This window comes from Cupressus sempervirens, chromosome 1 (genome assembly GCF_028749045.1).
Source record: "Cupressus sempervirens isolate cs-2001-9-10 chromosome 1, ASM2874904v1, whole genome shotgun sequence".
Classification (NCBI taxonomy): domain Eukaryota; kingdom Viridiplantae; phylum Streptophyta; class Pinopsida; order Cupressales; family Cupressaceae; genus Cupressus; species Cupressus sempervirens.
In genome coordinates this window covers 333,846,713-333,868,296 of record NC_143118.1, presented here as the reverse complement: position 1 = coordinate 333,868,296, position 21,584 = coordinate 333,846,713, and the positions used below count along the sequence as shown (strand labels likewise).

General features: G+C 36.9%; 1 pseudogene; it reads right to left on the bottom strand.

Annotated features, from left to right (window-relative positions):
• LOC149577537 (chitinase 2 pseudogene) overlaps window positions 1-16,103 on the bottom strand; it is a 35,532-nt pseudogene extending 19,429 nt beyond the window's left edge.
• Between the last annotated feature and the right edge of the window lie 5,481 nt (window positions 16,104-21,584).

The following is a 21,584-nucleotide window of genomic DNA, read 5'->3' as shown; positions in this document are numbered from 1 at the left end:
CTACACTTGCATGATAAGATGCTGAGATATTACATCTTTGGCATTGTTGTCAAAGAGGGAGAAAGTCTATATCACAAATTGATCAGATCCAAAGAGAAAAAGGGAAATTGTCAAATCCAAAGAAAGAGGGAGAAATAGTAGAAATTGATCAATAGACAAAGAGGGAGAGATATCAAAAACGTTCAGTTGGATAAAGAATAAAAAAGTGAGCATAACTAATCAATAGTAGAAGATGAGCAATGCATATAGAGGGAGAGAATGAAAAAGGATACATCAGCTAAGAGGGAGAAGTTAACATAAAGCAATTAGGATAATTATGTAATCCAATTTTCTTTTTGGCATTTGACTTACTATTCTAACCTAGTTAGCATGTTTATAACTTAGTTAAATAGTTTGGTCTGATGGTTGATCAGTTTGGTTTGCCAACAATACCAAAGAAAGAGATTGTTGGAAATCTTATTGAAAAGATCATTGTTGAAGATCAAAGAGGGAGATTGTTGCAAAGAAAGAAGTTGGTTGATAAAGAATGTTTTCAATCATTTTTTTGTCATTGATGTCAAACCTGCTATTTACTGGAATGACATTTTCTTATAAGATCCAAGTACTATCACTTAGTTGATTGATGAAGAGAATCTAATCAACAAGATTTAACAAGAGCACCTAAGGGAAAGGTTGAGTTATGATATTGTAATGAAGTACAATGATCAACTAAGACAATGGTTAAATAATGTATTGATAACATACTAAAGATATAGAGGTTGGCCACACTTAGAAACATTGGAGGAATAAGTTGGAATAGAGTTGACTGCAAAGCTTAACAAAGTTCATTAGTGAATGCCAAGCAAGTTAATTCAAGTCAAGCAAATTTTCAGTTGGAGCCAAGAAAATGCAAAATCTAGTGTGTGTCGAGTGAACTTCAGGCGCCAAAATGAAGTTCATATGCTAAGTGAATGCATAGTAGGTGCAGAGAATTAGTAAAATGTAGTTATTTCCGAGTAACATAGTATGTGATGAGCACCAAAATTTTAATAGTGCCAAGCTGTTGCATTATTTTAAAAGATGAAGAATCTCCAAATCTGAGCTAGCAAAGTTGTTACCTAGAATTTTTTGAACTAGTTGGAGGATAAGGATGATGATTTGGTAGCATAGAATTCTATGCAAATCATTATTGAGTGAATTCAAGAGGATTCTTCATGATGTTTCTAGGAGGAACAAGATGTGAGTTAGATTCAATGAATCCTACCTAATCCATTTGAGCCAAAATTAAAGGATGGAAGAATTGAGCAGGAAAATAAATTCCAAGACTTCTATTTAAGGAGTCTTAGACCAAGAAGCAAGAGTTGTTGGAGTGCCAAATTGTGAAGTGCTTGAAGAGTGTCAAGGAGAAGACATCTAGGAGAAGGAAGAATAGAGCACAGAGACTCTACTTCGATAAGTGGTCAAAAAGAGATGATTGCACTAGTACATTAAGCATGGAGACTCAAGAATAAAAAGCTTGAAAGGAGGGAAAGTTGTAAGAGTTGCAGAGCGATCTACAAGTTAAGTTGTGAATTGTAATTAGGTCAAAACCCCTTATTGTTACTTTCTAGCAATTGTATCAGTTAGGGTAAAGGAAAATCCTATGGACTTAGGTTGGTTTAACAACCATTTGTAAATCCTTTAACAAGGTGATATTCCAAGTGAATGTTACAAAGTACTCTAACCAAGCCCACTTCTAACAGGGTGGTTAAAATCCTTTAACTAGGTCACATTTAATAGTGTGTTGTAGCCTTTATCAGGGTAGGCCTTTCATAGGGCATCACTTCGAAAGAGTGAGAATTGAGTAGCATGTTACTGATGGTTTTTCCCAAATTGGGTTTCCACATAAACCATTGTGTTATGTGTTGATCTTTTCATGTGTTATGCTTGTATGTTGATTTACAATAACTTACTGAATAGGAAAGTTAAAGCTTGGATGAATGAACAGGTTTGATGGGCACACTTTAATTGATAAAAAAATTGATTTGAAAATTTGGACCTTGAATAACTGATTCACACCCCCCCCGCTTCTTAGTTATTCTAAAACATTTCTAACAATCTAGGTCTTTAAAACATCCCACTAGAAAATCACCTTGATTAAATGATTTACAATATGACTGTTATTGTAGACACCCAAATATTTTTAAAGACCTAAAGCAACAAAAATTCTAATCAAGTGACACAAATTAAGGATAAAATCATAGGAAAATAATAGAATTTCAAATCAAGGATTACATCAGGTCATTAATGTAATACCCCAAAATTGGCTTATTGGCACGGTCACCAATTCTGGTATATTTTTTATCGATTCTAAAGTCCTATGTCACTAGGCAATTCTTATTTAGCTACTCGCTACTTGACTTAATTTTCAAATGCAGAAAACCTAAATATGCATTCATCATACTCTTTATTTAATTCCTAAAGTGTTGATTCATATTAGTGACATTAAACCTACTTATTACAATTTAATTTAATTGAAAGTATTTACACTTAATTAAATTAAATCATCACCTAAGGCTAATGTACTATGGAATTAAATTTATTTAATTTAATAAATATGCTTATTTTAATTAATTAAACAAAATTATTTAATTAAATGGGAAGCCATTCCTAATTAATTAAATGAAGTTATTTAATTAAATAAGAAAAGTGTCTCTAATTAATTAAATAGAATTATTTAATTAAGTGGAAAAAGGTAATTATGAGAGCATATCTCATTTTATTAAATTAAATATCTCTCCAAAATCTCTCTTTAGTTCAAAAAAGGGAAATTTTCTGTTCACTGCTGATCAAATTAGAAATGACTCATATCACTTGCTTTTACACTAAAGTCTATCTGAGCTGGCTAACTCTTACACTCATATCTAAGTTAGTTAACTCCCTTTAATTTGGGAATCTTCCTTTATGACTAAATCTCACCTTTAATCCTGACCATTGATTGAAATTGATCTCAACCGTTGATGGATTTCAGAAAAATCTATTTAAGAGACCCTCATCTCTTCATTTTGGGGGATGAATTGCAATTTGCATCGAATTACTGTTGAAATTCATACTCATATTTGCTCACATTTGCTCACATTTTTGCATACATCTTACATTCTTAGTTTAAATTTATTTAGCTTAATTATGCATAAGTAAATCTAGTTTTGTTTCAATTGTTCCTAGATTAGAATGCATTTTTTATTCTAGATTAATCTACATAATCATATAGATTAATTTCATTTCTTAAATCATTCGTTCTTAGAGGGTCTGGTTGCCTATACCTCAAATCTAAGGATATTAAACAAGCAAAATCCCTTTAGATAGAAGGCAATAGGTCACCTTGTTGGCTGATTTTCGGATGAACAATCCAATGTTCATTTTGGGATGAATTTGCAAATAAGGACCATGTTGAAGTGTCTGTGTTAGTATAGGCCACATTTTCACATATACATTTCTGGCACCCACCATGGTGCCAAGAAAATCAACTTTTCTAGCCTCTTTTTGCATTTTTTAATCATTTTTGTATTTTTTGTTCATACTGTTTCGTACAAATTTGGGAATCTTCGCACGAGACTATTCATTTTTGTGTGAGGATCTAGAATCTTCACACGAAGATTCTTTTTGTATTGCGCAAGAAAGTGTCTGAGTGCATGAAACTTCATGCGGCACCTAGTTTCTTCGCATGAGCCATAAAATAATTTCACGTGGGCTCCAAACAATTTCACATGGCTATGACAGAGATTTCGTGTGAAATCTTGTGACAGTAGTTTCAGTTTTAAGCATTATTTTTCTATCTTCAGATTGTTTGATTTCACTAACGTGCTTGTCTTGATCTGTTCCTTTGGATTTCTTGTAGTTTAACTGTTGTTTGCAGGATGTTAGCCGAAGACTCCTTTTAAAACCCACTCAAAAATCGACTGATTGTTTGCTTGCAGGATGCTTGTCAAAGATACGCTTTTCAAAGACCATATTTCAAACCCACAAAACAATGTGTGTCTTCTTTTCCTTCTTTCAAAACTATTCTAATTAGGGGCTTGTGAACTTTGTAGGATGCAAAATAGAAGAATAGGGGAATATGCTCTTCACTTCTTGGAGGTCATCACCAAGAGTGAATAAAAAACCTAAACGCTTTCGAAAGATGACATTCTGAAGAAGGCAAGCAGCTTGGTGGTTCCCCAAAGCTTTTTTTCTTCTATGATAAGATAATGATTTCCTTTAAGAGAATCGAAATCTTTAAGGAAGAATGAGTTTGGATTGATTAAGCCAAGTCGATAATTAATTTGTCTTGCATGTTTGGGCAAGGAAATAAGGTAGAGGATTATGCTCTTTCCCCTTGATGGAAATCACAAACTTGGACCCTTAGATCTAAACCACCAATCTGTGTCAATCCTTTAGAGGGCCTACCGGAGTGATCCAACCTTCAAGAATGACCCAAGTGAGCACACTTCTTTCACCGGAGATTCCAACTCACTATAATCAAGATATTTTGTAAAGCAAAAAAATCCAAAGCTGGATTAATTTCTTCCCCTTAATTTTCGATATCGCATATCAAGAGGAAGCTTTGTTTGTGCACTGGTCAGCACCAACCTCTAGCTTGTTAAGCAAGTAGTGTGCACTTTTAGATGCTAGTGTGGGCTTCTAGCCTCAACTTCACTTGTGGAGCCATTGGGGATTAATTCAAATAGAAGCCAAGTAAAAACCTCTTAGTTAGAAGCCACCCAGTTCACCTCCAAAAGGAGGCATAATCTTTGTGCAAGGAGGGGGAAGAATCTCTCCTATAGAAATCACCATAGGCATGCTACTAGACCTTTGAAGGTGGTATATGTGATCATCCCTTGCCACAAGGGTGCTCATTCAGTGTATACTATTGAGTCCTTTGAATATACCAAAAACACGAGTGCCCTCTAGGGGGTGATATGACTGTGTGAGGTACACGCATGTGCATAAGATGTGGGACAAAGGTTTTGCCTTCTCTACCAATTTTTCTTTCTAGGGATAAAGTGTGTTTTTTTTATCGATTCATCAACAAAGTCCAAACCAATTACAACAAACAAAGGTCAAGACTCCCTTATCCTATCGAGTTGGTTTGTCCTCAGTAGGACTACTTTCAACTACTGCTTGCTTCCCACTATCTTGTTAAACACTTTTCCTGGATTAAAAACTTGAAAACTTTGTCCAAATGTCTTACTTGATTAACCTTGCTACCTGTCCAATTAGACTGATAAATCTATCTACTCTGTCTGAAAAGTCCAGAAATCTTGTCAAATTCAATTGTTGTTCTAAAACTAGTCTGCATTCTCGCGCGAAAAAAATTTCAGTATTGCATGAAATCATTTTATCCTCATGCAAAATCATTATATCCTCACATAAAATTAAAATGTTTGCATGAGTCTTTGTGCGAGCCTCTGAACGTATCACTATCACTGACTTTCGTGCGGCTTAGAAAACTTCTTCGTGCGACCTGTAAAGGTTTCTCACGTGAGATCTTGTGTTAGCATTTCCACTTTTGGTTTGTTTTGGCTATCTGCAACCTACACGATGCCCTTTTCTACATCCATTTTTCACTCTCTATCTGCGAATAGTCCTGAAATAGTGGCACTTTGCTTTGGTAAGGGCTTGTATCTCGCACTTTGACTAGTCTTGTCTCATAAAAAAAAATTTGGTACTCGTCTTAATGCTTGTCATACTTTTTGTCACATTGGTCATAATCTCTAGCTGTTCTAGCCTTTAAATCAAACCATTTGTGCCTTAGTGAACAAAATTCTTACTATTATCTTTTCCTCTTTGAGACTCAGTCTTAGTGTAGTCCTTGTCCAGGTTCTAGCTTCTTGTCTTTGTCTATGACTATTGCAACTAGAAGCGGCAATGTGTTTTACCCCTATAACCTTAGATGTGGTCGTGCTATGGGTCATAATTGTAGTAGAGGTCACTTACCTTTCATTACACAATCTGTACATACTTTGGCTAGTAAGGCATCTTCACGATCCCCCTCACCTGCTAGGTCACCTCAAAGTTAGAAAAAATTTTCCATAAACTTGCAACAAATTAGGAATCCTTTGTACCAAGAGGATATTGAGATAGGTAGAGATCCTATATTACCAAACACGATGTCTGATCCTTTTTTTAGAGGATCTTTTAAAACACAACACACTAAAACTCAACACATTCCTATAATGACTAATCATGAACCTAAACATGATAGTCATAGTCAACATCAAGACACACCTAAAAATGACAAAGAGAAAGAGAAAGACTATGACACCGATGAGGAATAGGAAGAGGTGGAAATAATCCCTGAACACATAGAAAAATGTCGAAGAGATAAAAATTTCTAAAAGGTCATGGGAATCCTACTTAACAAAGAGAAAGAAAAATATTTTCTCAAACTTGCTCAAGAGGGAGCAAAGTTACCTTCTCATTTCAATGTGGAAACCATTGTCACACATGAAGAAGAAACTTAGACTTCCAAACTCCAAAAATAATTGAAAATTATGCAAGACCAATTGGCTCAAATGATGCATGAGAAAAAAAAACCCACAAATACATACACATTGGATGCTCTTTGTCCATTTCCATTTGACAAAAGCATAAACATGCCACCTTTCCCACGAGGCATAGAACTACCCAAATATGACAAGTACTTTGGTACTACTGATCCCCAAGATCACTTGTGAGAATTTGGTGCTTTATCTATGGAGTTTATACACGATCAAACCTACCTCATGAATTTATTCCCTAGAAGCCTAGGCGGTCAAGCTTTGGAGTGGTTCTCACATTTACCTCTTGGTATCAAGATGTTTGACGAAATTGCCAATCTCTTTGTTCAGAAATATTCTCATAACATTCAACATCCTGTTAATATTTGAGATCTACGCAACTGTAAACAGAAGGTTAGTGAACCTTTCCTCACTTTCCTCCAAAGGTGGAGACAACTATACACTAAGTATTCTTGTAAAATCTTAGAAATGGAGAAGCTTGACATTTTCATTGATAACCTCTTACCTAATCGTGGGTATAGAGTCCAACTACAAGATCCACGTACCTTTGAAGACATGATTACATAGGCTATCTATATCGAAGAATTTATGGTCAAGAAAGGTGAACTCACTCTTCAGAGAGACATAAAACAAAGTTCCACTTCCAACAGGGATAAAACCAAACATGTCAACAAGAACCAAGAAATTGTACATGATGGAGTTGTTGACAATGTCACACCAAAACTTGCTAAATCTGCATTTAATCTCATAGATGGCCTCAAAGTGGCCAAAAATGCTGAGAAACCTCCTCTTGACAATAAGACATCTAGAAACAAATCGAGAAACTCTTGGACAACATGTCCCAAGTGAGAGTATACACCCTTGGGAGAACCTTTGGGTGTGGTTTACAAAACATTGCTACAATATAAGCTTATTTCACCAATGGATAACCCTCATCCCTATGATCCACAACCACATCCACCATGGTAGAATGAGACCTCATTATGTGAGTATCACCAAAACAAGGGACACGAAACTAGCAACTGTATAAACTTGTGCCATAAAGTCTAGGACATGATTGATGCTGGTGATCTTGTGGTAGATGGACATAACAAAAACTCAAATCACAAGGCATTCAAAGAAACTTTCCCAGCTTATGAAAAAGGAGAGACTTCAAAACCACAACCCTACAACAAGGTCAACTATACATATTCCAATGATGACAATGTCATTCACATGGTTGAACCTATGGATTCTGAATACTACAATGTTATTACCATTAAGGGCAAGCAAGATAATGACAAACCCTAGACACCATTTGTCTTGAGGGGCCCTACCTCCAATGAAATGGATAATACACCTTCACAACACTGTGCTAACATTGTTACTCGCTCATGCACCAAGTTGGTGCTCAAAGGCCCTATGCCTCCTACTTTGAATCTTGGACAACACAAAGATAAAACCCTTGTTAGTCCATCTAGCAAAGGTGCAAAACCCACAACAAACTTGACCATAACCAGTTATAGTGTTCTCGATCAACTGAAATGAACTAATGCTCAAATTTCCATCTTTGAGCTACTTAAAATCTTGCCTGCTCACAGGCAAATTCTGGATAAAGCCCTCACTGAGGCAAATGTTACCCAAGATCTTGAGCAATTTCAATCCATGGTAGGTCACCTGACCTCACCATATCTTATGACTTTTTTTGAGGAAGATGACAACTCGCTAAGTCACCTACACAATCAACCTCTACACATCGAGGTTATGATCCATCAGACACGTATTCATTAGGTACTCATTGATAACGGTGATGGCCTAAATATTGTCTCTGCTGCTTTGCTTAGACAATTGAATTATTCTGAGGACTCTATTGATCCACGAAAAAAGATCACTATCAAAGCATATGACGAAGTAGAACGTAAGTCTCTAGGTCTTGTGGTTTTACCAATTTGCGTCAGTCCTGTCAAAAGGGATGTCACCTGTCAGGTACTTGACATTCCCTTGGCCTACAACATTCTGTTAGGATAGCCATGGATACATGAGATGCACATTGTACCATCCACATACCACCAATGCATCAAGTTCCCATTTCATGGCTCTAAAGTTACTATTCTTGCCACTACTAGCTACACCTGCAATATGCTCAAAGCTGCTAAAAGTTTCATCCTTGCTAACCGTGAGTCCATTGATTATCACGACAATAAGTTGAAACAAATTGAGTAGTCATTCAAACTAAAAGAAACTAGTATGGGAGAGTACCACATTGAACTAGTGCTATCATTAACGTCTCTCCTAGAGTCCCCTCGACATTATGGGAGACCCTTAGAGGCAAAGAAGCCATTCGTGCTGACACCTCAGACCAAGTATAATGGTGCTTTTGTCAAGGCTACAGCTCCCTTAGAAGATGAAAGTGAAAATAGAGCCATTGTTGCATGGCTTTACAAAGAAGAGGCTCTAGTGGACCTAACAGAACAAGCTCAAGAAATCACTCCTAAGAAATATGGACCTGGTCTTAGGCTTATGAAGTGTTTTGGTTACAAGGGAACTGGCCCTATTGGGTGTAATAACAATGGCCTAATTGATCCCATCAAAGCAAGAGCTTGAACCAATAGTGATACAATTGGCCTAGGGTTTAAAAAGGTCCCTTTCCATTTGGGATCAAATACCCAGAGGATGAAGGTGACTATGTCCCTATCACTATTGGGGAGTCCTATAATCTCTCACCATGTAACACTAATTCTAAGGAATATGAGTTTGACTCTCTTTTAGAAGTGACTACTGATAAAGACATTGACCAAGTGCATGTCTACAAAAACCAAATCAAAGTGGGTGAAACATCTAGGGTTAGGTCACATGGGTTGGATCCAACTAGTTTCCTAGGATTGTCAATTACTAACATTCGTACTTTGAGGTGTTTGAACACACCTGTGGATGAGGTCACCATAGGTCTTGAATTATTGGTCCAAAAACTTAATGATTATACTGTGAATGCAATTGAACCAACCACTACTCTCTCACTCACACATCTTGAGCTTATAGACTGAAACCTTAATACATCTAGTGAAGTCCCCATGTTCTAGAATGACTATGCTCTCACCTGTTACCTAAATGCTATTGAACTTATAACGTCTTCCACCAATGAGCAGAGTGTCAACATGACTAAGGCTGACATCAAATATCTTAGTCACACAATTAAAAGGAAGAAATGCAAAAGGTCTAATGGTGAAAACCACATTGTGGCAGTGTCGAAACCCAAAAAAGTAAAAACAAAAGATGTATCCAAGGGTGAAAACCTCTCTAAGGTGCCCGCGGATGAGATATTTGATGTACTTCCCAGTCACTTTCAAGAGAGATAATCAGTGTTGATAGAGCTGATGTAGCCAATTAACCTAGGCACAGAAGAACATCCTCATATGATACATATGGCATAGTCACTATCACCTAAAGAGAAGGAACAATTCATTGCCTTTTTCAAGGAAAAGAAAATAAATTTTTCCTGGACACACTTTGACATGCCAAGATTGAATCCTGATCTTATCATGCATCATTTGTCCATAGCACCAGGCATCAAAATAGTTAAATAGAAGCTTCAAAAAATGCACCCTCATGTTGCATTGCTTTCCAAAGAAGAATTGTAGAAATTCCTAAAGGTTGGTTTCATCCGTGCAATTGATTATGCTGAATGGATATCCAATATTGTTCTAGTTTCCAAACGTGATAAATCTATCAGGATTTGTACAGACTTCTATGACCTTAACTTGGCATGTCCTAAAGATGACTTTTTTCTCCCTAATATTGATATGATTGTGGACATGATGGCTAGCTATGAGATGTATTCACTTATGGATGGTTTTTCTAGATACAATCAGATAAAAATTGTGCCAGAAGACTAGGAGAAAATGGCCTTCACGTGTGCATGGGGAACCTTTTGTTGGAATGTGATGCCATTTGGTTTGAAGAACACTGGTGCTAGATATTAGCGAGCTGTTACTACAATTTTGCATGACATGATACATAGAACCATGGAGGACTACGTTGACGATACCTTGGTCAAAAGTGCTAAATGCAATACTCATCTACAAGATTTGGGTCCCTTCGTAGATTGCATGGAAAAGTTTAGTCTTCAGCTCAATCCTAAGAAATGTGCGTTTGGTGTCACATTAAGGAAGTTGTTGGGATACATTGTTTCTGCAAAAGGAATTGACGTAGATTCAGAGAAGGTACAAGCAATAATGGACATGCCACCACCTCAAAACATCAACCAAATGAGAGGGCTACATGGAAGGCTTCAATCTATTTGTAGGTTTATTTCACAATTGGCGGATAGATCACAACCCTTCACAAAGACCTTACATAAGGGCGTGAAATTCAATTGAAGCCAGGATTGTGAACAAATCTTAACACAAATCAAACAATATCTTGTTAATCCACCCATCCTGATGCCTCCTATTCATGGGAAACCTTTTCTTTTATACATTTCAGCCACTGAAACATCTCTGGGTATCCTATTGGCTCAGGAAGATAATGACAACAAAGAAAGAGCTATTTACTACTTGAGCTGAACATTGGTCTATAATGAGAAGAACTATAGCATTATTGAGAAAGCTTGTTTGGTAGTTGTCTTTTCTTCCTAGAAGTTAAGACACTACATGCTTGCCCAAACTACATGGCTCATGGCTAAAATAGACCCACTAAAGTACTTGCTCAGTAAGGTAGCTCTCACAGCAAGATTAGCTAAATGGGTTATGATACTTAGTGAGTTTGACATCCAATATGTTGAATGAAAGGTTATTAAGGGATAGGCAATTGCAAACCAGTTGGCCGAGGCACCCATGCAAAGCCTTTTACCAATGAACATTGATTTCCCAGATGAGTCAATTCTGACACTCACACACCACACATGGGTTGTGTTCTTTGATGGGTCCTTCACACAACAAGGATTAGGTACTGGATTACTCTTCATTACACCACAAAGATACTCATTGCCCAAAGCGTACAAGATTTTGTTTCCTTGTACAAACAACATTGCTGAATATGAGGCTTTGATCAATGGCATGAAAATTGCAGCTGAATGGAGAGTGGATCAGTTAGATATCTTTGGTGACTCTCAGCTTGTTGTCAACTAGGTTAATGATGTGTACCAAACAAAGGATGAGAAACTAATTCCTTAAAAGCACATGGTTGAAAACTTAAAGAAGTATTTTGTACACATCACTTTTTAGCAAGTTCCATGAGTAGATAATAAAGTGGTTGATGCCATGGTCACTCTGGCCTCTCTACTACAAATGCCTGAAAATGATTTTTGACATGAGTTCTTGGTGGAAGCGTTACACTACCCAGCCTATGACACCCCTAATTCTAAGATGATGTGTTCCATTATAGGACAAGAATCATCTTGCTACCATCACATTTATTCCTACCTTCATAATCAAACCATTCTGGAAGGTCTGACCCGAAATGAGAAACATTACCTAATCTGTAATGCTTCACATTATGTCATTATTGCTGACAATCTATATAGGAGAGGTCTCGATGAAACACTCCTTAGGTGTTTAGAAATCGAAGAGTCAAAACACACACTAATTGACGTTCATGAGGGTATTTTTGGATCTCATTCTAATGGCTTGACACTAGCTCGCAAACTCCTTCATGTTGGTTACTACTGGCCCAAAATGGAGCAAGAAGCTATCAAGTATGCTAGGTCCTGCAAGCTATGTCAATTACATGGGAATCTCATCCATGCTCCAACCAAAGAGTTGATTCCCTCTACTACAACATGGCCATTTCAACAATGGGCCTTTCACTTGGTGGGACAGATCCACCCAACCTCCTCTAATGGACATAAGTTCATTATCACGGCTACAAATTATTTTATGAAGTGGGTAGAGGTAGTACCTCTCACAGTTGCTGATGACAAAACTATAGCACTTTTCATCACAAAATACATCATCTGTAGATATGGTGTACCATCCTCAATCATTACTAACAATGGAGGAAAATTCAAGAATAAAAACCTCAAAGAACTGTACAAGAAATTCAAGATTACACAACATTGGTCTTCCATTTATTACCCCCAGGGGAATGGCCAAGCTGAGGCAACCAATAAGGCAATCCTCAATATTATTCATCGCACAGTCAGTAAGTCAGTGAGAGACTTGCATCTCTAGATCAACCCAGCCTTGTGGGCATATAGAACAAGTATTAGAACTCCAATGGGCACGACTCCCTTTGCTTTGGTGTATGGAGCGGATGCTATGCTTCCAATAGAGGTTGAGATTCCTACCTTGAGAATCTCTATGAAGGGCCTTATCACTGATAATGACTATAGGATAGCTTAGCTTCAAGAGCTTGTGTGACTGGATGAATGATGACAAGTGGCATGTGATCATCTATGAGCATATCAACAAAGAATGGCCAGAAGCTACAATTAGAAGGTCAAGCCATGTAACTTCCAGCTAGGTGATCTCATCCTGAGAGAGAACACCAAGAATCAACAACAGTGAGTACAAAAGGGAAAGTTTGAACCAAACTAGCTCGGTTCGTACATCATTACTACAGTATATGGATTTGGTGCCTATCAGCTTTCCACAACCAAAGGAGAAGTGTTTAAAGAAGCTGTCAACACTCTCCACCTGAAGCAGTTTTATAGTTGATCTAATATCAATAAGCTATTTGTACATATCTATATGTTCTAAAAAAATTCTAAAAAAAAAAAAAGTCCTTAAAAACAAAAAAAAAAAAGAAAAGTGCCATTGGTGAAAACTTGGAAACAAGCATCATGGTAACAAGAAAAAGGAAGATCCTACCAAGAAGGTGAAAACATGGTAAATAGGTGCCTCTTGTTCCTAATGCTCCATCTTGTAGCACATCTTCTAGCTTTTTGTACAATCACTTTCATGATTTTTCTTTCTTTCTTTTCCTACTTTCTACTCATGTATCCATGGATTGAGTCTTGTTACAGCTCAAGGCATTCCCCCTTAGTGTCAATATTTTCAAAGATTCTCCTCATAGAATTTCCTTTGCAATAGTCACTAGTGGTCCTCACTACATCTGCCTACTATCGCTAGTGTCACTCTTTTCAAGATTCTCCTCATAGAATCTCCTTTGCAATAGTCACCAGTGGTCCTGACTATGTCTACCTACTATCACTAGTGTCACTCTTTTCAAGATTCTCCTCATAGAATGTCCTTTGTGACAGTCACCAGTGGTCCTCACTACATCTACCTCCTGTCACTAGTGTTAATATTTTCAAGATTCTCCTCATAGAATCTCCTTTGCAATAGTCACCAGTGGTCCTCACTATGTCTGCCTACTATCGCTAGTGTTACTCTTTTCAAAGATTCTCCTCATAGAATCTCCTTCACAATAGTCACCAGTTGTTTTAACTATGTCTGCATATTGTTGCTCGGGTTATGTCTCTAGATTCTTTTATGAAAGATCTCTCTTGCATCAGTCACCAGTCGTCTTGGCTATGTCTGTCAACTATCACTCAGTCCTTCTTAGGTTCTTCATCATGAAGATTCCTCTTTGACCTCAGTCACCAGTGGTCCTCACTGTGTCTACCTACTATTTCTAGTGTCACTCTTTTTGAGATTCTCCTCATAGAATCTCCTTTGTGACAATCACCAGTGGTCCTCACTGCGTCTGCCTACTATCACTAGTGTCACTCTTTTCAAGATTCTTCTCATAAAATCTCCTTTGTGATAGTCACCAGTGGTCCTCACTGCATCTTCCTATTGTCGCTAGTGTCACTCTTTTCAAGATTCTCCTCATAGAATCTCCTTTGCAATAGTCACCAATGGTCCTCACTGCATCTGCCTACTATTGCCAGTGTCACTCTTTTCAAAGATTCTCCTCATAGAATCTCCTTCGTGATAGTCACCAGTTGGTTCAACTATGTCTACCTACTATTGCTCGGGTTATGTCTCTAGATTCCTTTATTGAAGATCTCTCTTGCGTTAGTCACCATTCGTCCTGGCTGTGTCTTTCTACTATTGCTCAGTCCTTTCCTTAGGTTCTTCATTGTTAAGATTCCTCTTTGACATCAGTCACCAATCATTCTGACTGCGTCTGCCTACTGTTGTCACCCTACTGAAGAGATTTCTTTCAAACATGTTCTGGACACTAACACCTAACATCAATCCCAAAAATATTGAACTCAAAAATGATATACTTGTTTGGATATATTGAGCATTTTCTTTGTTTTCTTTGTTTTGCTTTATCATATCTCCTTGAGCAACTTGATGATGTCATCTTTGACTAGAGAAGCAATGACTAGGGGCATGATCTTTTCTTTTCTTTCTGTTTATGGTTTAGTTCCAACAAATTGATACATTCCTATAAAAGGGGTGTCCACTATAAGAGCCTACATCTTGTATTGGATGGATGGCTGTACCTTGACTCCTTTTATATGAATTCATCAATAACATTGGTTCTTCTCCTTATTTTTTGGAGTGAACTCTTCATGCTACAGTAAATACTAATACTCATCTTGCTAAGTGAACATACGGGTCACTACAAGTATATCTAGCACACTTTTGTCTCAAGTTACAAACACAAGGGTCATTGCGGATAGAACAAAATTGAACACTTAGCATAAGATGGATCTCCCATGTGTCTAGTGTGTCTTTCATGCAAGCAACATTCTAGTCATCCTAGCGTTTGTGCTTTGATGCTTATGTTAACTTGCTACATTAAAAGGGACAATGTTCTGGTCATTCTGGCTTCTTGTGCCTTGAATGCTTACATTTAATCCTGACAAACCAATAATGTATGTTATATTCATATTTTCATGATTGCAATGTCAGTGGAAATTCCATGACCTATGAGCTTTGTTCTATATCCAGTGATGATTAAAATGTCACGGCTTGGTAAACAGACCTAGGGTTTCATTTTAACATAATCTTGCATTACATACTTCACTTGCATATGCACACAATTTAGTTGTGATTCTATTTCTCCCTTGTGTGATGAAGGATTGGGGGCATCTTCACAGCTACACAAGCATTTGGTTCATTGATTTTCACTCCTCAATGAAATCCCTATCACTGTCAAGCAAAAACATGCAACACTACCTAAGATGTCAGTCCATTTCCATGTGCATTGCATCCATATACTCATGATATCTACTCTACATGCTCATAATCACATCACATCACATCACATCAGAATACATATGCATTCATATCAAAGTACAACATGTATCTCATCATCATCATATTGATATCTCATGTACATCAAGGTAAACAAAAATAGAAAATGACATATACACAGGAATACTCAGCTCAAGATCTCATACATATATATATATATATATATATATATCTACATATATATTCATACATATATATATATACATATATATATATATATGTATATATATATACATATATATATATATATGTATATATCAAAAGAATGGATTAGTACAAAAAAATGGGTGCTACTTGAGAGCAATCGATCAAAATGATAAATGTGGTGCTGGCACACCAGTCGATACATAGCCAAAAATCAAAATCAGAGTCAGGCATAGAGCATCTAACTCTGTCCCACACCCTCACCTCTAGGATTAGCAAGAGTAGTAGGTGGAAGAGGTGATGGTGCCTCTCTATTCTGGCAAGAGGTCATGTGCCTTCAAACTCTCACGCATACTGAGAGAAGAGTTGAACCTGAAGGGTCTCATCTGGTACTACACTCATATATGTAGCATAATAATAAGTTGCCCAAGTTGACTAAAATTGGACCTCATCCTATGCTAGCTCCAATCTCTACTCGGCAGTCTCTGCACGCTCTCTCCATTGATCTATCTTTTGCTATCTCTCCACTAGCTGCACATCCCAAACTGCCACTAAAATCTGCAGATCCCCCAACTACTGAGAGGCCTGATGAATCTGCTCTTGGTACCATTGTAACGTGTCCTACACCCCACCTACTGGTTGATCTGGCATATCCTCATCCAACATCTCAGGTGCCTGCTATTGTAGTGGCACCTACTGCTATGGAGCCTCCTGCTGAGGGGCCTGCTCCTCTATCCTCTATCTTTGCTGATGACTGTGTCCTGTCCCACTGCTTCTAGCACTTGGGTTTGATCCCATCTGATGTGGAGGAATTTACATCTGCTATACTCAGTGCTGGACTTATGACTGTTGCTCTAGCTGATCTAACGGTAGTGGTTGTGCCTGCTGCTACTGGGGCACCTACCTCTATGCTTTCCCTACCATTCCCACTGGATATGTAAGGCATGGGAATGAATGGATAATAAAAAATGCTTGATATGCAGTGTCATCCTTGCATCTACTACCTCTAGAAGGTAGTCCCACTGAACTATAGCTAAGCTACGAATATCTATCATGGATCACCCGGGATCCATCCGTGGTGGCCATCCTTGCTCAACATCCTTCTGCAACTTGGAATAGTCACAGTACTCAGTAGAAATGTCCTATGGTCTTCCATAATGCCACCACACTCATGAAATAACAAACCTCTCTATGACTGATGTGGTCTTGCCTGCTAGAGGTCGAGAATTAAACATCCATGGTAACTCTCTAGGGGCATTAGCCCAGTCCTCTATCTCTTGCCAAGGTCATCATACAATGAACACCAGGTCATCAAGATGTATCCTCCAATGCTCAATCTTACCTAGGTGGACCTAGGTAATGTACCCTCAATATTTTCATATATAGGGCTACATAAGCTCTTTGGCATCTTCAAAAATGGGCCTACATACAGGAAGGTGCTCCCATTCCCATACCTGTAAGATGTACACTCTAGCAGCCATCATCTTCTTCTCATGAAAAAGATGGGCCAACATACACTGACCCCACCCAAAGATCTTGGGTGCCTCCAACATCCTGCAGAGCATGACTCCCCACTTGCACTCCAAACCATGTTATTCTCTATTAGGACATAAGAAACAACTCAAAAATATAGCCAGCATAGATGCCAGCTTGTGTGTCGGTCCATAGGTGTGCATCAGCTCATCCCAGCTTATGGGGTTGCCCCTCGGTAGCTCTCTCCCAAACACAATAGATAGTTCCTCTATACTTGCTCTAGGCACCGTGAAAGGGGATCCTTAGTATCCTCCATATATCCTCTAGGGTGATCTTCATCTCACCCATCAGCAAATGAAAAGTGTTCATCTCTGAATGGAAACACTGCACCAAAGCTATTAGTAAGCCATGATTCACCATCATGGCATGAATTTGGCACAGTGAAGACAAACCCAATCGAGCTATATGTGCTCGATCAGCATCATCGAGACTCCACAATAACTCCCCATATGGTGGGTAGTGCAATTTGAGTGCGACATCACCAAAGATGTCCTGCATGCACAACAAAAAATGACAAACAAATGATCAATATCCAGTCAAAACGATACATCAAGTCAAACTAAAATGCAATTTTTGAGCATGAAATTGAAATTTTTCAGCATGACTATCATGAGATTTCACGTGAAATTTCTTGAAATCTCACGTGAATTCGTAAAATTTAATGCAAAGTTCAAGAAATCTCATGCAAAGATCTTAAATCTCACATGAAAAATCCCATTGTCGCATGAGAAAAGATCTTTGCACATGAAAAATGAATCTCGTTCGTGCAAAAAATCTCATTCTTCATGCGAGAGATATATGCCTCTTGCACGACAACCCTCCAGCCACGCGCGAAGAAATAGCGCACCCTATTTCTTCACGTGAAGAAAGAAGATCTTTGTGCAAAAGACAACAAGTCTCACATGAAGACCGATTGGACCCTCTAAAAACATGCTAAAATACACCATAAATGACCCCATAAAGCATGAAAGTGAAATTACAAAGATGGGAAATCGATGACTCACCAGTGGTCCATAGTCTATTGGCCAGTTGTGTCATCTGAAGTGCTCAAAATGATGGTATCTCATGTTCACTACCATGCCTCTCTTAGAGCTCAAAATCACTAGAAGACAAAAGCACAAATGAGTTTGAAAATGACACCTTGGACCCTTAGATAGCTATTGATCAAATTTCTCAAAGTGCTTTGATTTGCACAAAAATCACCCCCCTAGCTAATTGGACCATTTTGAATCCATTTTTGGGATCAAATTCAAAATTTGACCCACCTAAGTGCCTCAAAAATACATTTTAAAGTTTTGGGGACTGACGCAATCAAATGCTTGTGTAGTCTGAATTTATCTGATATCTTGGGATTCTTGAAATCCTTTCAATTCTAAATTCTTCATATTGTCAAAATTCATTTTGAAAATCTTCACCTCAAGTAAACTTTTCTTAATTCTAGTCAACTATTGGTCAAACTTGGTCTTTTGGACCTCAAAATCACTTCGGATCAACTTTCAAATTTCTTCAGATTGTTCTAATCTCTTCATATTATTTCCTCTATATCTCATGATATACTGCTTCACATCATATTTGTGGTGTGTCATCTTTCAATTTCTCTCTCAAGGGGGCAAGATGATTACATCATTGAACTTGAATTTCAAATCAATCTAAATCTTCATCACTTGGGGAATCTTGTTCGTATCTTATGTCCTCGTCACTTGGGGCATCTCATCACTCGGGGCATCTTGTCCCCCTTTTTCTGGCATTATTGTCATTTGTTTCATCTTTTGATCAAATTGACCAACCTTATAACAAATCTTCTTAGAGTTCGAGGGACAGGTATTAGGACAGTCTAAACCCTGACTCTTGAGGATCAAGCCTCCTTCTGGGGATGATTCTATGACTCATAATTGGATCTTATCAACTCAGGTGTCTAAATGTTCTATCTAGATCCTTGAAGGTTATGCTCTGTTCTGGAGATGATCTTCTAAATGCTATCAATTTCAAGTATCTAGATGTTTTGTCTGGATCCTTAAAGGTTACGCTCCATTCTAGAGATGATCTTCTAATGCTATCAATTTTAGGTATCTAGACATTCTATCTGGATCCTTGAAGGTTATGCTCTATTTTAGAGATGATCTTCTAAATGTTATCAATTTTAGGTATCTAGACGTTTTGTCTAGATCCTTGAAGGTTACACTCCATTTTGGAGATGATCTTCTAAATGCTATCAATCTCATATATCTAGGTGTTCTATCTAGATCCTTGAAGGTTAAGCTCCATTCTGGAGATAATCTTCTAAATGCAATCAATTTCAGGTATCTAGACATTATGTCTAGATCCTTGAAGGTTATGCTCTGTTCTAGAGATGATCTTCTAAATGCTATTGATTTTAGGTATCTAGACATTCTGTTTGGATCCTTAAAGATTATGCTCCGTTCTGGAGATAGCCTTTTAAATCCTTATCAATTTTGGGTATCTAGGTATTCTACTTGGATTCCTTGGGATTAACCTTTGTTCTAGAGATAGTCCTTAAAAGCTTATCAATTGGTCTTGGTATCATCAACTTTGGAACCAATCTCATCTTCGCATCATGCTTTCTGATTTTCTTTGAATTGAATGTGTTGTTCACACATTCATTCAAAGAGGGGAAAAATGTAATACCCCAAAATTGGCTTATTTCCATGGTCACCAATTCTGGTATATTTTTGATCGATTCTAAAGTCCTATGTCACTAGGCAATTCTTATTCTGCTACTCGCTACTTGACTTAGTTGTCAAATGCAAAAAACTTAAATCTGTATTCATCATACTCTTTATTTAATTCCTAAAGTATTGATTCATATTAGTCACATTAAACCTACTTATTACAATCTAATTTAATTGAAAGTATTTACACTTAATTAAATTAAATCATCACCTAAGGCTAATGTATTATGGAATTAAATTTATTTAATTTAATAAATATGCCTATTTTAATTAATTAAACAAAATTATTTAATTAAATGGAGAACCTACTTTTAATTAATTAAACGAAATTATTTAATTAAATAGGAAGCCATTCCTAATTAATTAAATGAAGTTATTTAATTAAAGAAGAAAAGTGTCTCTAATTAATTAAGTAGAATTATTTAATTAAATGGAAAAAGGTAATTATGAGAGCATATCTCATTTTATTAAATTAAATATCTCTCCAAAATCTCTCTTCAGTTCAAAAAAGGAAAATTCTCAGTTCACTGCTGATCAAATTAGAAATGACTCAGATCACTTGCTTTTACACTAAAGTCTATCTGAACTGACTAACTCTTACACTCATATCTAAGTTAGTTAACTCCCTTTAATTTGGGAATCTTCTTTTATGACTGAATCTCACCTTAATCCTGACCGTTGATTGAAATCGATCTCAACCATTGATGGATTCCAGGAAAATCTATTTAAGAGACCCTCATCTCTTCATTTTGGGAGATGAATTGGAATTTACATCGAATTGCTGTTGAAATTCATACTCAAATTTTCTCACATTTGCTCACATTTTTGCATACATCTTGCATTCTTAGTTTAAATTCATTTAGCTTAATTATGCATAAGTTAATCTAGTTTTGTTTCAATTGTTCCTAGATTAGAATGCATTTTTTATTCTAGATTAATTTGCACAATCATATAGATTAATTTCATTTCTTAAATCCTTCGTTCTTAAATGCCTATACCTCAAATATGAGGATATTAAATAGGTGAAATCTCTTTAGATAGAAGGCAACAGGTTGCCTTGCCTACTAATTTTTGGATGAACAATCCAATGTTCATTTTGGGATGAATCTACAAATAAGGACCATGTTGAAGTGTGTGTCTTAGTATAGCCCACATTTTCACATATACAAATAATTGATCAAATTATCTATTAAATCAAAAGGATTTAAATCAACTTTAAGAGGAAAAATTGATTCAAAATCATAAAATGAAACAAAGAAGAGGAAAAAGGAAAAGACAAAAAGTTGAGAATAAATGGAACATTTATCAAATCAATAAAGTCATTTATCTTCACAAAAATGAAAATCCTCCTTTTTACATTTAAAAGAATTGGAAAAATCCTCATTTATCCTCAGAAACTAAATTTGTTGGACTCTTCCTCTTGGTTCCTTATGAGATATTTATAATTTCACCATTACCCCTAATCAAAAGTGAAACCCAAATTCTTATCCTAACCCCTTCTAAAATCCTATAAATAGTAGGAGAATTCAAGAGCAAAAGAACCCAAGTTTGATGCATCTGCACTATAGACATATTTAGAGTTGTCATAT